The 20,259-nt window shown below is 40.4% G+C and overlaps 1 long non-coding RNA gene across 1 annotated transcript in view; it reads right to left on the minus strand.

Moving 5' to 3' along the window:
- LOC131191523 (uncharacterized) overlaps positions 1 to 4,191 on the minus strand; it is a 30,244-nt gene extending 26,053 nt beyond the window's left edge. The window contains exon 1 of the long non-coding RNA XR_009153527.1: positions 3,976 to 4,191. This is a non-coding gene — a long non-coding RNA (uncharacterized LOC131191523). The remainder of the gene's footprint in view (positions 1 to 3,975) is intronic.
- Between the last annotated feature and the right edge of the window lie 16,068 nt (positions 4,192 to 20,259).

Consider the following 20,259-nt stretch of genomic DNA (forward strand, 5'->3'; position numbering starts at 1 on the left):
GAGGCATTGCCTACGATATTTAATCCTTTCATCTTTCTTCAATCTAGCCCCCCCTCTTATACATGATGTGTAAATATAGCTCTTTCTGGGATTGAACATCTGTGCTTCATTTCAACAGATGGCTCATCTACTAATGTCCCAGAGCATAACGTGACATCCTGTGCTGGCATGAACCTATCCTTCTTCCATTTTTTTCCCTTTGGCTGGGCTCCAGCTGCATGAAATCTATAGTTATGACTTTTTCCTGTGATTACAGACAAATGATGGAAGAGCTCATATAGTGAGATTTTTTATCTAGGTGTGATTCAGGGGTGGTCTGCTGGGGGTTTGTAGGGGTTCAGGAGAACCTCTAGCTAAGATTCTGTGCAGTTCAGAGAACCCCCAAATTCCATTCCTGGCTAGCCCCGCCCACCTCTCCCTTCTCCTCCCAGGAGTCCCCACACAGACCGTTTTGGATGCAGGTAAGTGCAGGGTGCGCATGGAGGCTCAGGGAGGGTGAAAAATGGGCCTACCAGAAATTTGGGAAGGCCAGAAACAGGACCGTTTTCTGTCTCCAGGGGGCCTCCGGAGCCCGGGGAGGCCGTTTTCGCCTTTCTGGAAGCATGAGAAAAGCCTCTGGAGGGTAAAAATGCCCTACCCACTGAGGTGCAGGAGACCAATTAGGCCATGCCCACCATGGCCATGGCCCACCCAGCAACTGGGTAGAGAACCCCTTGCTAAAATTTTTGAGGCTAGAGTCTGGGGTATTTATAGATGACATTTTACCCGATGGTTATACATACTGGCATTTGTAGTAGCTCATGTAATGTATGGCAGTGGTAGTTAATTAGTGAAAGCTTTACTGAAACTTTTGAATGAGGTTTTTGGTTTCTTAAGAGGAATATATTCTTTTGCCTAAGACATTTTAACAAAGGAGTACTTTGAATTTGGCCTGCTTATAGGCTGTAAAAATTAATAAAGAATAGAAAAACAATGTCAATAGTTTAAAGTACCCTCAACCATCAGTCCTCTGTGGCTCTACAATTTTAAAAAATTGTATTACCATCTGTTTTTAATAATCTGTGATCTTGGAACTTTACTGAATGGTTTCTAAGAAGTTAAACAAAAATTATTTGTATCATGAAGATAAAAATGAATTGGGAGGAAAAATCTTATGATTTGTTTGACGTCTGTATGTCTAGCTATAGCTAAAGGCACAACAGCCAAGCTTTATTATAAAAATCATGAGACTTAATATTTAAGATGGCATGACAGGCAAGAAATAGCTAGTTGTTCTGAAGTGGGTCTGCCAGAGCTGAGGGTAGTGAGTAGGTATTTCTGTTTAATAGAATAGAATAGAATAGAATAGAATAGAATAGAATAGAATAGAATAGAATAGAATAGAATAGAATTTTTATTGGCCAAGTGTGATTGGACACAGAAGGGATTTGTCTTGGTGTATATGCTCTCAGTGTTTGTTTGTTTGTTTGTTTGTTTGTTTGTTTGTTTGTTTATTTATTTATTTATTTATTAATTAATTAATTAATTAATTAATTAATTAATTAATTAATTAATTAAATTTTTATACCGCCCTTCTCCCGAAGGACTCAGGGCGGTTTACAGCCATAATAAAAAACAACAGCAATATACACATAAAACCATAATTAAAAAACTTATTTTACAAATGGCTGAATTAAAACATTTAAAATAAAACCCCGAATTATAGAATGTTAAAACATTAAAATTAATTAAAATCCTATTAAAATCCTATGCCAGTCCTGCGCGAACAAACAAATAGGTCTTCAGCTTTCGGCGGAAAGTCCGAAGGTCTGGCAATTGCCGAAGTCCAGGGGGAAGTTCGTTCCAAAGGGTGGAAGCCCCCACAGAGAAGGCCTTCCCCCTGGGGGCCGCCAGCCGACATTGCTTGGCGGACGGCACCCTAAGGAGTCCCTCTCTGTGCGAGCGTACAGGTCAGTGGGAGGTATTCGGTAACAGCAGGCGGTCCCGTAAGTACCCTGGCCCTAAGCCATGGAGTGCTTTAAAGGTAGTCACCAACACCTTGAAGTGCACCTGAAAGACCACAGGTAGCCAGTGCAGACTGTGCAGGAGAGGTGTTACATGGGAGCAATGTGTGGCCCCCACTATCACCCGCGCAGCTGCATTCTGAACCAACTGGAGCCTCCGGGTACTCTTCAAGGGGAGCCCCATGTAGAGAGCATTACAGTAGTCCAAACGAGAGGTAACCAGAGCATGAGTGACCGTGCATAAGGCATCCCGGTCAAGGAAGGGGCGCAACTGGCGGACCAGGCGAACCTGGTAAAAAGCCCTCCTGGCAACGGTCAAATGATCTTCAAAAGACAACCGTCCATCCAGGAGGACACCCAAGTTGCGCACCCTTTCCACTGGGGCCAATGATTCACCCCCAACAGTCAGCTGCAGCTGCGGCTGACTGTACCGGGGTGCCGGCATCCACAGCCACTCCGTCTTGGAGGGATTGAGTTTGAGCCTGTTTCTCCCCATCCAGACCCGTAAAGCTTCCAAACGCCGGGACAGTACTTCGATGGCTTCGTTGGGATGGCCTGGGGTGGAAAAGTACAGCTGTGTATCGTCAGCGTACAGTTGGTACCTCACCCCAAAGCCATTGATGATCTCACCCAGCGGCTTCATATAGATGTTGAACAGGAGAGCCGAGAGAATCGACCCCTGCGGCACCCCACATGTGAGGGGTCTCGCGGTCGATCTCTGCCTTCCTGCCAACACCGTCTGCGACCGGTCAGAGAGATAGGAGGAGAACCACCGGTAAACGGTGCCTCCCACTCCCAAACTCCCTAACCGGTGCAGCAGGATACCATGGTCGATGGTATCAAAAGCCACTGAGAGATCTAATAGGACCAGGGCAGAGGAACAACCCCTGTCCCTGGCCCTCCAGAGATCATCAACCAACGCGACCAAAGCCGTCTCCGTACTGTACCCGGGTCGGAAGCCAGACTGGAACGGGTCTAGATAGACAGATTCCTCCAGGTATTGGGGTAATTGACGTGCCACCACACTCTCAACAACCTTCGCCACAAAGCGAAGGTTGGAGACAGGACGATAATTTCCTAAAACAGCCGGGTCCAGGGAGGGCTTCTTGAGGAGGGGCCTCACCACCGCCTCTTTCAAAGTGTTGCCCTTTCTTATATGGTCAGAAACACATTTATTGGAAAGCTGAAAAATGAATATTATATACTTGGCTCCTGGAATTGCCAAATGGAGATTTAATCACATACTAGACATTCCAAGAGGGCCATAATTGTTAGAAGAAATATAGCAGATGTGTGGCTGTACATTATGAATCTTGCTGGGTTTGGTGTTTAGACAATGAGATTCCTTTAAACAAAAGGAATGAGGTCCTGTTTTAAAATATTAAAATATTATTTCACTACTCTTTGAAAGAGGGATCAAAGGGGCCATCTAAGTCAAAATTGAACACCCCTCTTTCAACAGAGGGGGAGGGATACAACATCATCTATCTCCGGTCTACAACATAGTCCTTTAAGCAGGTCCAAGAAGGCTCCACACCAGGGGTGAAATGCTCCCGGTTCGCACCGGCTCCCCCGATTAGGTAGCGATGGCAGCTGCTGGTTTGGAGGACCGGTAGCAAAAATCCCTGGCCCCACCCCCCCTGCCTCTGCTGAGCCGCACCATCAGCAGAGATTTGTTTTTTTAACTTTGAAAAGTTTTTCTTCAGCTGAAACATGCCTTGAAAAGTTAAAAAAAAACCCTCTAATGATCGCGGGGCTGAGCAGAGATCATCAGAACACTTTAAAAGTTTTTTTTAAAAAAAACCCTCCAGCCGAAGGGGGAAAAAAAAAAGAAAAAAACCGGAGGTTTTAAAAGCCTCCTCTGGCGATCCCAGAGGAGTTTCCTGATCCTCACAGGTTTTTAAACTCACTTTTTAACAGCCACTTACAAGAGCCCCCACCCAAGCCCAGCCAATTCTCCCTCCTCACTTACCTATAATTACTGCTCTTTTGGGCTGGCAACGCCATGTTTTCTTCAGCTACTGAAGAAAAAAAAAAGCTTGCTTTGACTTCCTGCTTTGCTGGCTGAGGAACTCTGGGATTTGAAGTCCACAATAAAATAAAATAATAAAATAAAATATTTGTGCAGCTTTCTGAGATTTGGGGTGTTTCTGTAGTGTTTAACTACACAAACACACAAAATCTCAGAAAGCTGTATATGGCAGTTTGTGAGAGTGTGTGTGTGTGTGTGTGTGTGAGTTGTGTGTGTATAAAGTGTGAAAGTTGGTTTTTGATACCTCTTATTGTTTTTTATACTTTGTTTATTATTTTTATTATTTATTGTTATTGGCCATGCCCACTCAGTCATCTGACCACCAAGCCATGCCCACCAATTAAGCCATGCCCACAGAACCGGTAGGGAAAATTTTTTAGATTTCACCCCTGCTCCACACCCATTTGCACTACTCAGGTGACCCTGAGGACACAGCTGAACCTCCAAGTGGCCTCAATGACTCTCTAAAGCATGGGTGTCAAACTCACCGTGTCACATTGCCATCACGTGACGTCTCGTGACGTTTTCCCCATTCGCAGAGCTGGGGTGGGCACGGCCTGCGCATGACGCATCCGGTCCATGGGCCACCAATTTGACATCCCTGACTGAGAATTTCCATTGACAAATTCATTAATGCTGCCCCTTGGTTCCATAGCTCCAAAAATAAAAATTTTAATAAAATTTAATAAAATAAATAGCTTAGAGACTTCTTTCTTTCTTTCTTTCTTTCTTTCTTTCTTTCTTTCTTTCTTTCTTTCTTTCTTTCTATCTATCTTTCTTTCTTTCTTTCTTTCTTTCTTTCTTTCTCTCTCTCTCTCTCTCTCTTTCTCTCTCTCTCTTTCTCTTTCTTTTTCCCTTCCTCCCTCCCCCCTTCTCCCTCCCCCTTTCTCAAAAGAGGGAAGAAGTATGCTGCTGAAATTCTGCGATGAGTAATGTAATTTACATCAATCAATCAATCACAGCTGGAAGGGACCTTGGAGGTCTTCTAGTCCAACCTCCTGTTCAAGCAGAAGACCCTATACCATTTCAGACAAGTGACTATCCAGTCTCTTCTTAAAAACTTCCAGTGATGAAGCACCCACGACTTCTGATGGCAAGCTTTCCATTGGTTAATTGTCCTCACTGTTAAGAAGTTTTTCCTTAATTCCAGGTTGTTTCTCTCCTTGATTAGTTTCCATCCATTGTTTCTTGTCCTGCCCTCTGGTGCTTTGGAAAATAAATTGATCCCCTCCTCTTTGTGACAATCTCTCAAATACTGGAATACTGCTATCATGTCACCCCAGTCCTCCTTTCCTCTAAATTAGCCAAACCCAAATCCTACAACTGTTCTTTCATATGTTTTAGTCCAGGGGTCTCCAACCTTGGTCACTTTAAGACTTGTGGACTTGAACTCCCAGAGTTCCTCAGCCAGCAAAACCTTTGATCATCTTAGTTGCGTTTCTTTGCACTTTTTCCAAAGTCTCAACATCTTTTTTGTAATGTAATGTTACTGAACCCAACAACATAAAAGTTGTTGAGATTCATTAACATTAAATATAAAGAGGGATGGGGCCAAGTAACTAGGATCTATATTTGGTTGCTATGTCCCTTCATTATGTGCAACTTATGAAGGAGTCTCCACACTCTTATCCTTCTATGTTACCATAGCTGGAGGCAAACAAGGTTGCATCTGAGTTTAGCTTTGCTGGCATTTAAATACCTCAATTTGTTGTTAGGGCCCTGAGTGCATGGAGTTTTTAACTAGAGCCCCTGGAAGGAATTAATGCTGGAAAAAATATGCACATACTTGGGAACAAGTCTTAACTAAACTCAGAAGTGCTGATATTTCCCTATAGCAAACTGTCTGACTCCTAGTGGAGTAGCTAAATATAGGGAGTAACTTTGGACCTTGAGAGTAATGATTAACCTTGAAAGACAAGTGTATGGTTAGCTGCCTTGCCTAATGTGTACATCTCTGGTGGAAAATGGTGGCCTGCTGGGTTGAAAGGCCTGCTGAGAAAGAAATTACTTTTTAAAAATGTGGTCAACTCAGAAAGAGCCAAGGGTGATCTATGTAGTTAAGGGGTCTCCAACCTTAATAACTTTAAGGCTTGTGGACTTCTGGGCAGAGGAACTCTGGGAGTTGAAGTCCACAAACCTTAAAGTTACTAAGGTTGGAGACGCCTAATGTAGTTCATGAAAACTTGAGATGTAGCCATTGTTCCGCTGTTTTGGCGTCTGTCACTCTACCAAGGTGGGAATTTTCTTGTTACATGGTTTGCATAGGATAATTCTCTCCCATTTGGGGGGTGGGGCGGGGAAATATTGATTTTTCCTGAAAGTTATAGCTATCTTTGATTTGGAAGGTCAAGATTTTCTTTGGCAGAGGAGACGATTTGCAAATCACATACAGTTCTAGTACCAAATCTTGTGTGCTGTTGCCTTTGCTGATCCATCATGAGCTTCGAAGTGTGAAGAGAGTAATGTATATAAAATAAGCCAAGGAGTCTGCCATGAAGACTGGAATAAGAATTCTTGTTCTAAACTAGAAAAGTGTAGAGCAAACAAAAAACAAGAGTTTGTGAGTTTAGTGGATATAGTTCCTTTTAATTAGCTATATTGATAGACAGCAGGCTTTTAAAGGTCATTTCCATCAGCAGCAATATTTGCTCTCTCTTGACAAATGAATGTTTTCAGTATTTTCCCATGCATTGGCATGCATTCAAGTGTCTCAAGAGCACAGTCATCAGGCAAAACACTAGGATCAAATCTGTAACTGTCTTTCATTTATCTCCCCTCCCTCTTTTGTTTAAATGTTTGCCCAATAACACAGCTCTCTGTTTGCCCATGCAAAGAAATCTGATACAGTAATACAGAATTTAGAATGAGTTGTCTGTTAGCCAAGAAAGATGTGGTTTATGCGATTTTTTTTGGGTAAAAAGTAAAAAAAAAAGTATTTCTCAATAGAAAAAAAAAATGGCTAGAGAGTAATTCAAATTGGCCTGCCAAATGTTCAGAGCAGATGTCTACAAAATGACTATTATCCACTAACACGAGTTTCCTCATAGATTGTTGTTAAGCTTGTATGATGGGAATATTTGGATCGGTGAAATTTAATTCATGAACGGCTGCCCATATGTTGACCAGCAAGTAGCTGCTATTGTGCTATGAAGCATAGTGGATAACAAATTGCAGCTGTGAATGAGGGAAAAGTTTTAAAGCAGGGGTCTCCAACCTTGTCAACTTTAAGACTTGTGGACTTCAACTCCCAGAATTCTGAGAGTTAAAGTCCACAAGTCTTAAAGTTGACAAGATTCGAGACCTCTGCTTTAAAGCACTTCTCTAATTACAGATGTTAGTGGACAAGAGTGTTCCTCTCTCAAAAATCTCCAGTCTTCCATTCTATCATCTATTAGGCATTGTCTCATTTTCTACTACAAATAAACCTGTTATATAACCAGGCTAATTTTTTAAAAAAAACTTTAATGCTTTTCTGTATATAATGTTATATCTTTTCTCATAAATTCATTCCTAAAAAATTAGGGATTAAAACATCCTAATCAGTATGTCTTTTCAAGCCTCTTATTATTATTCTGAGAACACTGCTAATTAGAAGTATATTTTAAATATTACAATGTTTTTGTTACATATCAAGAAAAATATATAACTTGTACATTTTTCCTAGTTGAGTAGTACAACATGTGAAATGGTATGTATATTTTTGACTTCAGGCTGAAAATGGTATTTACACTTTTGACCTCAAGTGTGACCACTTTTGACTTGTACATTTTTTCACCCTTAGTATTAGTTTCATCTTGAATCATGGCTTCTTTCAGACCTCCAGGTCAGTTTTAGGTACTTGGTATTTGTTTTGCAAAACTATTTTGTGTCTTTGTGTGGGTGTACGTTACCTTTAATCTGAGCATATGCAATGGCTACGTCTACTTAGGACTTAAGATACCTACTGTAAGTATTTATTAAATATTTTCATTTAATATTTCAGATTAGTATTTATTTTAAATACTTCTAAACTTGATCTGATGCTATGTGCCATGAGCATGAAAGCTGATGTAATAAAACAATAGTTAATCAAATATTAAAACATAAAAATAAATAACCGTGGTTTTTGATAAGACAATGCTATGAAAAGCAGAACAATTCAACAATGGAACCAACTGTTAAGATAGTATTAGTATTAGTATTTATTGGATTTTTATACTGCCCTTCTCCCGAAGGACTCAGGGCAGTTCACAGCCACAATAAAACAATGACAATGTACAGATAAAACAATAGTTAAAAAACTTATTATATGTTTGGCCAAATTAAAACATTTATACCATTAAAAACCCCATAAAATTTGTATCAAATATAAATATTAAAATTAAAACTATTTAAAATTTAAAATTCCTAGGCCAGTCCTGCGCGAATAAACAAATACGTCTTCAGCTCGCGGCGAAAGGTCCGAAGGTCAGGCAGTTGATGCAGTCCAGGGGGAAGTTCGTTCCAGAGGGTAGGAGCCCCCACAGAGAAGGACCTTTCCCTGGGGGCCACCAGCCGACATTGCGTGAGAAGTCCCTCTCTGTGTGAGCGTACGGGTCGGTGGGAGGCGTTCGGTAGCAGCAGGTGGTCCCGTAAGTACCCTGGCCCTAAGCCATGGAGTGCTTTAAAGGTAGTAACCAAAACCTTAAAGTGCACCCGAGAGACCACAGGTAGCCAGTGCAGCCTGCGCAGGAGTGGTGTTACATGGGAGCCCCATGCGGCTCCCTCTATCACCCGCACAGCTGCATTCTGAACTAACTGGAGCCTCCGGGTGCTCTTCAAGGGGAGCCCCATGTAGAGAGCATTGCAATAATCCAAGCGAGAGGTAACAAGAGCATGAGTGACCGTGCATAAGGCATCCCGGTCAAGGAAGGGGCGCAACTGGCGGATCAGGCGAACCTGATAAAAAGCTCTCCTGGAGACGGTTGTCAAGTGATCTTCAAATGACAACCGTCCATCCAGGAGAACGCCCAAGTTGCGCACCCTTTCCATCGGGGCCAATGACTCACCCCCAACAGTCAGCTGCAGCTGCAGCTGACTGTACCAGGATGCCGGCATCCAGAGCCATTCCGTCTTGGAGGGATTGAGCTTGAGCCTGTTTCTCCCCATCCAGACTCGTACGGCTTCCAGCACCGGGACAGTACTTCGATAGCTTTGTTGTGGTGGCCTGGGGTGGAAAAGTACAGCTGCATTGGTGTCCTCCCCTTCACTGGTGGAGATTAAACATCCCACTTGCAAGGAAACATTAAGTTAGATTCCAACACTCAGCAGAGGGTTGAACTCGGTAACTTTACTGGTCCCTCTATGGTTCAATTAGATGCCATACGTTAACATAAACAAATTGTGCTCAGCACATGCCTGAAGGGAAATAAGGTTGATACAAGGGATGGGTTCTACTTACCTTTACTACCGGTTCGCAATGGGATCATGCACGCACGCTCGCTTCGCTTGTGAGTGGGTGTGCGGAGCCTCCCACTGGTTTTACTACCGGTTTGCAAGAACCAGACCGAACTGGGGGCAACCCACCACTGGTTGATACAGCCTTTATCTCTAAATAAAATATCTTCCACTGGGTGGCTGACTTTAAAAAAAATAAAGAGGACTTTCTATTGGTTGATGTCAAATATCCATAGGATTTGGCACACAAAAATAGGGAAAAAGATATGTTGCTCAATCATACTTGTTTGAAGGAAGTGAGTTAGTACGTTCAGGGGAAAAAAATCTTCTAGCATTCTGCATGCAGATTTTATAACCTGGAATACTTGGTCTAATAAATTCCATGCTGCTTGGAACAGCTCTAGTGGGCAATGCTATTTGCAGGTGAAGCAGTGGCAGACATGTAAATACTCTGCAATAGCCTTCCCCCCACCCCCAAGTATTTCTTCTTCATCCGTCTAATAATTGTTGTTCCCATTTCAGCATCTACCTGACTCCATGGAAAACCTGGAGCCCTGCTGAAATTATATCTGAAATTGATATCAATCACTGTAATCTTTTCTCTGCTCTGAGACTGACAGAACTGCTTGCTGAAATGTTTGCTGTGATGGCAGAGAGTCCCAATCAACTGGAAGCCCCTGTAATTTTACAAAGCTAAGGATTTATCCATGACAGTAAGACTCCATCTGTTGTCCCAGAAAACAGAGGCTTATTGAATCCAGTAATAAACACACCAAGAGTAGAGATTGGACAAAGCGTTATTTGCATAAAGTAAGCGTGCAAGGGGAAAATGTCCCAAAGCAAGCACGCACATCATTTTGGCAATTTCCATTTTACATCTAGTCCTTGAATTACAACCATTTGAAAAGTGACCTGTGACTGGTCTTCATGAATATTATAATAATAATAATAATAATAATAATAATAATAATAATAATAATAATAATAATAATAATAATAATAATAATAATAATAATAATAATGTTTTAATTTGTATACCGCCCTTCTCCCGAAGGACTCAGGGCGGTGAACAGGCAAATAAAATACAAACAGAAACATACACCATAATTAAAACAACCCTTAAAAAACTGATTCAAATTTGCCAGAAAATTTAAAATAACATTACACCCCGTAAAATTACAGAAATTTAAAACCCATCAAAGTTCAATTAAAATTTAAATTTAGAAATTAAAATCAGGCCAGTCCAGCCATACGAAATAAATAGGTTTTAAGTTCGCGGCGAAAGGTCCTAAGGTCAGGTAGTTGTCGAAGCCCGAGGGGAAGCTCGTTCCACAGGGTAGGAGCCCCCACAGAGAAGGCCCTCCCCCTGGGGGCCACCAGTCGACACTGTTTGGCTGACGGCACCCTGAGGAATCCCTCTCTGTGGGAACGTACCGGATGCTGGGAGATAGAGGCCAGCAGTAGACGGTCCTGTAAGTAACCCGGTCCTAAGCTATGGAGCGCTTTAAAGGTGGTAACCAATACCTTGAAGCGCACCCGGAAAACAACAGGTAGCCAGTGCAGTCTGCGCAGTATAGGTGTTACGTGGGAGCTCCGAACCGCTCCCTCAATAACCCGCGCAGCCACATTCTGGACTAGCTGAAGTCTCCGGGTGCTCTACAAGGGGAGCCCCATATAGAGAGCATTGCAGTAGTCCAGACGAGAGGTAACGAGAGCATGAGTGACCGTGCATAGGGCATCCCGGTCCAGGAAGGGTTGGTGGATCAGGCGAACCTGATAAAAAGCTCTCCTGGAGACTGTCGTCAAATGATCTTCAAAGGACAACTGACCATCCAGGAGCACACCCAAGTTGCGTACCTTCTCCATCGGGGCCAACGACTCGCCCCCGATAGACAGCCGCATCTGCAGCTGACTGTACCGAGGTGCCGGCATCCACAGCCACTCCGTCTTGGAGAGATTAAGTTTGAGCCTGTTCCTCCCCATCCAGACCCGTACGGCTTCCAAACACCGGGACAGCACTTCGACAGCTTCGCTGGGGTGGCCTGGGGTGGAAAAGTACAGCTGAGTATCATCAGCGTACAGTTGGTATCTCACCCCAAAGCCACTGATGATCTCACCCAGCAGCTTCATATAGATGTTGAACAGGAGGAGTGAGAGAATCGATATGAATGTGGCAGCATCCATGCGGTCACAAGATCAAATTTCAGATGGTTGGCAATCAGTGTATATTTATGACAGACGCAGCATTGTGGGGTCCTGTGATTTCGCCAAGCAAAAAAGAGGAAAGGAAGAACTATTCCCAATTTTTTAAAAAAATTACCTATTTTAGAATCCAAAAGACATAGAAGCTTTTCACAGAAGAGCAGAACAAGATTTTCTTATTTGAATGCAACAGTTTTGTGTGGCTTGGTGAAAAAATATTCAAAACATGGGCATGGCTTTATTAGGAAATGGATGTGAAAAGAGCAAAAAATAGACAAAGGATAAAAATAACCATATCGTCTGAAGAGGTCCAGGAAAATATTGTGAAGGCCTTAGCAGACAGATTGATTTAAATGAAAAAGTTGCAGTTTAAAAGTGACTCCTAGTCATTCTGAAAGTTAATATTTATCAGTTCAGCCTCCATAACTCTATCTACAGAACTGCACATACTATGGACACCTGGAAATCTGTATTGTAAAAGGCAATCATATCTAGCTTCCAACAGCTTTTTGCAGCAGATATTTTAAAAGCAATATTCAGAACTAAATTTCCTGTTTATCTACTGTAAAATGCAGTAGATTTTACTCAAAAAAGGCATATTTTTCTTCCACTTTAAAAAAAATTCTAACAAGTCTTTAACTTTAATTTCTAGAAATTAATATATGAAATAGAGCAAGACTGTTTAAGTCAGACATTAATATTCCAATAATAATGTATAAGCACTCAGTGACCTTACCCTGCTCTGATTCTTCAAAATAAATAGTGTCTGCTTTGTATTCAAACATCCATTGTCCTTACCAATTAATCTTGCGTTAATTTTCACCTTCACATGCCTCCTGGCATTTTCTGCCCCAACACTTATCCTCAAATGCCACATCAAATCTGATAATAATGAATTGTATTCTTCATGTGACTTAACATAGTTTCCTAAACACATCCACCAATTGTATTTTGACATTGGTGTTAGGTTTCAGGCAGCCCTGGATAGGAGGCAAATAATTTTCACCTGATCTCTTCAGTTATGCCTTTGCTCTCATTTGGGAGAACAAAGATATCTTTGTAAGAAAGCTAGGCTTCTGGTCTAGCTGAGCAAGATTTTAGTGTAGCTGAGGTCTTTGAAAACCATCATGCCTGTCTTTCTCATCTGATCTGCTGTAACAGTCAACCCTACAGTCAAATACTACTATAATATGAAGCCAGCACTGAGAAAAGTATTGTAAGGCTGTTATAGTATGTATACACATTTATGTTTTCTGCACTGAATTTGCAGTGTTTCATGTAATATGTAAGGGGAATCTAATATGTGAGAGGACAATTCACCACGGCCAACTCGCCATGGCCAACTCACCATGGCCAACTCACCACAGTCAACTTGCCACAGACAATTTGCTGCAGGACAACTCGCCGTGATGATCTCGCCACAGGACAACTCGCTGAGGGGCAAAAGTTATGCTAATATCAAAGAAATGGTGGAATAGAATCATTAAAGAAAGGTTACAAAAAGAAGACAGAATAAAATGTGAATTAAAATATTTTTATTTATTTTAAATGATTAAATAGAATTGTTATATTGTCCCACCGAAAGTTATCCCGTGGTGAATAGGCCATGGCAAGTTGTCCCATAGTGAGTTGACTGCAATGAGTTGACCATGGCGAGTTGACCATGGTGAGTTGGCCACAGTAAGTTGTCCCATTGCCCATGTGAGGTGCCTGCCTTTGCCAGAGCTACTCCTTGTTTGTTCGCTGGTTGAACCCTGTCTGTTCTTGGGCAGAAAATAGTAAACTTGTCACTCAGGCAGAAAAAGGCATGCAAATTGAAGGCTTTGAAGGCTATTCTTCATCGATGAACTACTAATGACTTCAATAGCTGTAGTGACTTCACCATTCTGCTTCTTAGAATTCAGGGGAATGGGACATTTAACTGAGTTGTGAACAGTGATCTCAGAATATCTGGCTTTGTTTTTCCATTGAAATTTCTTTGTGAAATTGTATACAACATGGTCAATTGTATACAATTGGGACCAAAATTTCAATTTCTAAGCAAGTTTCTAAGTGTTAAGTGAGCCATGCCTAATTTTACGTCCTTTTTTGCCATGGTTTTAAACTAATCCCTGCAGTCATTAAGTAAATCATATGATTGTTAAGTGAATCCAGCTTTCCCCCATAGATTCTCCTCCATTTTAAAACAACCTGTCATCCATATTATTGGCTAGAGATTATAGAGGCTGAACTCCAATAGAGTTGGGAGACTTTGGGCTGATAAAGTTAACATAGATCCTTTCTCCCCTTTCACTAGGGGAACACCAATTAAAGCTTTATTAGCAGATTAGATTTTCAATGATTCTATTGGATTTCCTGAGAGTCACTCTGTTTTTCTCTAAGTAATTTACTGAGGACATGGTAGGGAAGCTGGTAAGTTTTTTTCTTTCCAATTTTCTGGATGTGAAGGGAAGTGTCTATCTTAAATTCTGATTCATCCTCCTTTCACATGAATATCATACAGTAAGTTATGAAGCTGTGTGATTATTTTCTTGTTTTTCAAGAACAATTCAGACTATTGAAAACATGTTTTAGACTGAGACAGACTTGAAGATATGAAGTCTCAGTGACAATTGCATGTGCTCTCCAAAATCCAAATACTCCCTGGTTTAAAAGTGTCTATCCACAGCATGGCAGTGAACTCAGCTGGATGTAGTTTATTCAGCAAGTCATGATTAAATAGATCCTGTCTAGTATAATAGGTGAACTCAACCAGTGTATTTTAACAGGAGAATCCTTCTGAAAATCACAGTTTTGTAATTTTTGGCAATATTTAAAGCAAAAAAAGATCTAGCTGGGATGGAAGTTGTATGGTTGGGGGGATGGGAGGAAGGAGGTAAAAGCGAACAGCCCACAAATGGAGAACCTATGAACTTAGAGACATTGCTAAACTTTCCTGAGATGACTGATACCGGGGGATAATGGGAGTTGTAGTTCAACAACATCTGGAGAGCTTTACCATACTTAAAACTAAATTAGATCATGTGGGATTGCTGCGTTGAAAATAGTTTTATATGAGGAATGCAGCCATGCAACTCAGTCTTTTACTGTATCTAAAATATGTCTTAATGAGTGCAAAATATGTAACTATATCTAACATTTCAGTATAGTTTTTTCCGAGATGTGGGGTTGCTACCTTGATACCACAGAAGTATAATACCCTTTCTCTTGTTTAGTTTTCTTAAGACTTCAGAAGACATGATCTCCATTTAACCTTTACTTGGTTCGCAATGATTTCTTACTCTTTCCACAAATGTTAACAAAGCTGTTTGTTTATTTACTGCAAATTTATTTCAGCAGTCTGATTCTGCCTTGTAGGCTTCCTTCTGAATGGTGTGCTGACTTTGGCCCTAGACCCCAGGGTCATCGCTTGTTCTAAGGCAGGAGTGTCAAACTCGTGGCGTCAGGTTGTCATGTGATGTATCCTGACTTTTCCCCCTTTTGCTAACCGGGGGTGGGCTTGGCCCGCACGTGATGCATCTGGAGTTTGACACCCCTGTTCTAAGCAGACAGCTGCATAGGATTCCTTTCAAACATGCCAAAATCTCCATCTTGTGCCATGCACTTAAATGGTTTATATTTGCTTGCCAGTGGTCCAGCTTTTCCATTTTTGGAAAGATATTTATCTACTTTCATTTTTTCCCAGCTTCCAATCCTGAATTGTACAACATGAATGGATTCTGTACATCTTCCACTGCGTCTTGCCTAGCATTATTAAGCCCCAATGCACATTTACCAGCCCTTTGGTCCCCAGCTCCTCTTCTTCGTATCTATGCCAAGCAATTTTGTACCATCTAGAAAAAAGAGCTTCTGTTTCAGGGGTTTCAAACTTGCTGCCAGTGAGCTGGATGCGTCATGTGCTGGCCATGCCCACCCATTTTAGCGAAGGGGGGAAAAGTCACGATAAGTCACTTGATGACAAAGTGATGACAACATGACATGGTGAATTTGATACCACTGTTCTATTTGGTCCCCCCCCCTTCTTTTTGTACATCAGAAGAGAGGAAGGCATCTTAGACTTACACCTTTGCTGAGGTCTGGTGCTAGCAGTGTTTGGGCATTTAGAAAAAAATTCCTTCTAAAAATCCCCTGAAGAAGTGATCTATTAGGCCAGGGCTCTCAACTTTAGCAACTTTTAAGGTGTGTGGATTTCGACCCCCAGAATTTCTCAGCCAGTATGGTGGGGGAGTTGAAGTCTGCACGTCTTAAAGTTGCCAAATTTAAGAAACACTGTATTTAGGCTGCGGCAGAAAAATTGCTTCCTCTCCCTCAGCCTGCAGTTGTTTTGCATGACCAAAATAATACTAGATAAGTCCTGCCAGATATTTAGTTGATTGCCTTCTTGGATTTATAACTGTGACATTTTTCTTTATCAGCCTTCAAGCCCATCCAAGATGTAAACAAATTTGCAGGCAACAGACTGTGATTTTGAAGCCTGATAAAGACAAGATGCTCTTTTCTTTCTTTGGATATTCTACTATACTGTATGTTCTTTCTGTCAAAGAATGTATGACAACTGCTAATGAAAAACAATTAAGATGCCCCTTTTAATCTCAAGATTAATTCTCTGATTATTGCCTAAAGGGCTTTACTAGGAAAAAAAAATTCCTATCACATACCATGTTTCCCCGAAAATAAGACCCTGTCTTATATTTTTTTGAATCCTGAAATAAGCGCTTGGCCTTATTGCCATGTGCTCAAAAAGCCCGATTGGGCTTATTATCAGGGGATACCTTATTTGGGGGGAAACTGGGTAGTAGCAGAAAGACTGTGTGCTAATATCCCTTGATAAAATGTGGAGACAGAGTGCACAGATCACCCTGTGATTCTGCATATGTTCCAGTGGTGGGTTGCTCCCAGTTCGGACCAGTCTGCAAGAACTGGTAGTAAAACCGGAGGGAAGCCCCGCCCACTGACTCGGACGTTATCAGGAAATTTCTGTGCAAACTGGTAGTAAAGGTAAGTAGAACCCACCCCTGATATGTTCCTCTGTTTCAGATCATCCATTTGGTGTGGTGTTGGGAAAAGATCTTAACCTACAAATAACTTAGAGTTACTAGCTGTTTTTCTGGGGATTTGTTATAGGCTTCCTGATGAAACCTGTAAAATTTATTGGGCACAGCAATTGTCTTGAAATCTGCTGGGTCATATGGACTAGCTTTGTCTACTGAATAGTTTATTTTATTTATTTAATTTGTTCAACATGTATAAGATAACAGGTATAAGTATAAACATGGATATGAAGAAGGAATGAGTACAAGTAAATGGGGACAGTAGGACAGGGATGGTAGGCATGATGGTGTGCTTATGCATGCCCCCTTTACGGACCTCTTAGGAATGGAGTGAGTTCCACGGTAGACAGTTTAAGGTTGAAGCTATGGGGATTTGAGGATGTAACAATGGAGCCAGGTAGAGCATTTCAGGTGTTGACCACTCTGTTGCTGAAGTCGTATTTTTTTGCAATTGAGTTTGGAGTGGTGCTATTGTTTGCCCGTGTATTATTGAGGTTGAAGCTGAAGAAGTCATTGACAGATAGGATGTTGTAGCAGACAATTTTGTGTACTATACTTAGGTCAGACCTAGGTGGCGTAGTTCTGGGTTGTCCAAGTCCAAAATTTCAACCCTAGTGGCATAAAGTATTCTGTTGTGAATACCTTATGTTCCATCTGGGCAAGATGGATTAGGTACATGAGCTAGAGATTCTCTGTTCTTATTGTAAAATATTAGTTCTGATGGGCTACATAGACACATAACATTTGAATTATGAATTGTTATCATAGAATACTTTTAGAATTGACAGCAAAATCATTTGCAGTGTGTAGGAAAACAATTAAAGTCATCCATGAGAGGTGGTGGTCAGCCTTTTAAAAACTTTCGGAGTGATGAACCCATAACCTCTCTAGATTTTGTACAGATCTTAGCATTCAGCCTTGTATCAAAACAAAATCTAGATAGTTGCTGTAACTTACACCTGTTATTGACCATGAGTTGAGTCATAGTTTTAACTTTGAACTTGTCAAGAAAGCAATTGTGATGATGTGAACAAAGTCACACCCCAGTTTTATATAAAAAGTTTGTGCGTAGCAGGGTGGATTTGATTTAAATCATGATTTAAATTACTAGTAAAAAGGCTTGATTTAAATAAACGTGATTTAAATCATAATCTTTAAAGAGCAACTGTCAGCTCTGTCCTGCAGCAGCTCCTCCTCTGACCCGCTGTTGTCTCACCAACAGTCCCAATATCGCAGAATATACAGCCTCAGGCTACATAATGAAGCTCCATTTCATGCTGAATAAACTAAATTATTAATGTATCTTAAATAGCAAACTCTCTTTAGATAGATTCATACTCCCAAAGTATTTTATTAGAATAAATTTGTTAAAAATAAAAAAAAATCTGATTTAAATAAAAAAATTGATTTCAATTTAAAAAGTCAATTTAAAAAAAATCATCGATTTTTATCCAACCTGGTGCGTAGTCATTATAAGTCATTTTGACTATTTTGACAATATTTTCCTCCGGCACCTGATACCCCTGCAGATTTATACAGTACTAACTAGCAGATTCCAAATTTTCTCTAGCTAGACCAGTGTTTCCTCCCCAATTATGTTGTTCTCCACATTCACAGAAGTATATACTTTATACTTTATATACCTTTATATATTTTAGAACCTTCTCCACCTCCACAGAGAAGGTTCTAAAGTATATAAATAAAACAAAGCCATAATACCATTAAAAAAATCAGTATAGTTTTGAATTATTTTTTCCCCCTGAGAAAATGGTTTTCATACTGGGAAGAATTTCCATCAGCACTACGAAGTTCTTAATTCATACTGATGGATGAAGAAAGAGACAATGGAATGGAGCTGGACTGAGAGAATTTCATCCTTCAGCAACATGGAACTCTCTCTTTTAATTTGCTATTGGAGATGTTGGAGATATTATAATATCTATCTATCATCTATCTATCTATCTATTATAGATATATTAAGATAATGTATAGTATATAAAATCTAATCATAATATATTAATATATAATATAATATATAAAATAATATGTAATATAATTAATATAATATATAATGTAATGTAATATAGTATAATATAGTATAGTATAATATATAATATAATAATATAATACTGCCTGATTTCAATTCAGCTGGTCAAAAACTGAGATGCTTGGAGAGGGGAGAGAGGATCTGGCTTGCTGGCAGGATTGGCTTCCCTCCCACCAGGTAATCAATAACATCCTCAGAGTGTTTTGCTTCCTGGCAAGCCTACTACAGTTTTGCTACAATTGCAGTGTGCGTGGCCACTGACAAATGGGAAAAGAAGAAGCCTGGAGGAGCAGAGTAGAGATAATAGTACAAAGGGTAGAATAAAAATTTTCAAATTCAAAAACAGATTTGATTTTTCTTGCGTCTGAATAGAAAGGCTGTGTTTCCTCAGATGTTTTATTGGCTTACATAAAGATTTTCAATGGTTAATAATGTTTTGTTTCTCCTAAATGCAGAATAATTTGTACCTGATGTTCCGTGGCTAGAAAGATCAGGGCATTTATGTCAATTTATAGTTGTAAAATGTTACGCGAAGGCAGATGTGTTGAACTTCAGCTCCAATAATCTCTAGCAATCATGGGCAATACATATATTTGAAATTAGTTATGATTTTATTAAATGCAGATAGGATTGAAAACACTTTGTTTCCCAGTTTGTGATTCAATTGCTTCGCTTTGAATGGATTATTTGCATTAATTTGTCAGATTTTCTCTTTCCTGATTTTATGTGAAAAGTACACTACACGTTTAAATAATGTCTTATCATTTCCTGAGGCTGCACTTATTTTCTTTTCTCGTAATAATACTATTTCTTCAGCTAAACCTAAGAGACCATAAAACACCCATTACTATACTATTGAAGTTCCCATTTTGAATCCTATTAAATTACGTTAGCTCTGCTCCTTGATTCATGATAGCTTATAGAAATATAGTGATAGAGAAGAAACTCCAATATCATGCTGCTTGTGGCTTAGACATGCTGCTGCAAAAGTAGCAATGCAAAAGTAAAAAAAAAAAGGGGGGGAGAGTTAATTTAATGTTTTGGAAAAAAAATAGGTAAAAGGTAAAGGAGTCCCTGAATATTTTAATCTGCTAGTTGTTGCTGACTAGGGGTGCTGCTCATCTCTGTTTCAAGGCCATTGAGCCAGCATTGTCTGAAGACATTTCCGCAGTCATGTGGCCAGTATGATGTAACAGAGTGAAATAGTACCTATTTATCTACTTGCATTTGCTTGCTTTCGAACTGCTAGGTTGGTAGGAGCTGGGGCGAGGATGTGAGCTTACCCCTCACATGGAGCTACATAGCCCTCACATAGCCCTCCATGTAGCATGGAGCTCTGATCTCAAACCTGACTTGCTGGCTTTCCAGACGACAAGCTCAGCATCTTAACCACTGAGCCATCATGCTTCCCCAGGAAAAAAATGGAGAATACAAATAAAAGGAGTAAGGTCCTCTTTATTCACTGAATTACATACATCCAGCATGTAAATTACATATAAGTGGGCAATT

Source organism: Ahaetulla prasina, chromosome 2 (genome assembly GCF_028640845.1).
Source record: "Ahaetulla prasina isolate Xishuangbanna chromosome 2, ASM2864084v1, whole genome shotgun sequence".
NCBI classification, from domain to species: Eukaryota; Metazoa; Chordata; class Lepidosauria; order Squamata; family Colubridae; genus Ahaetulla; species Ahaetulla prasina.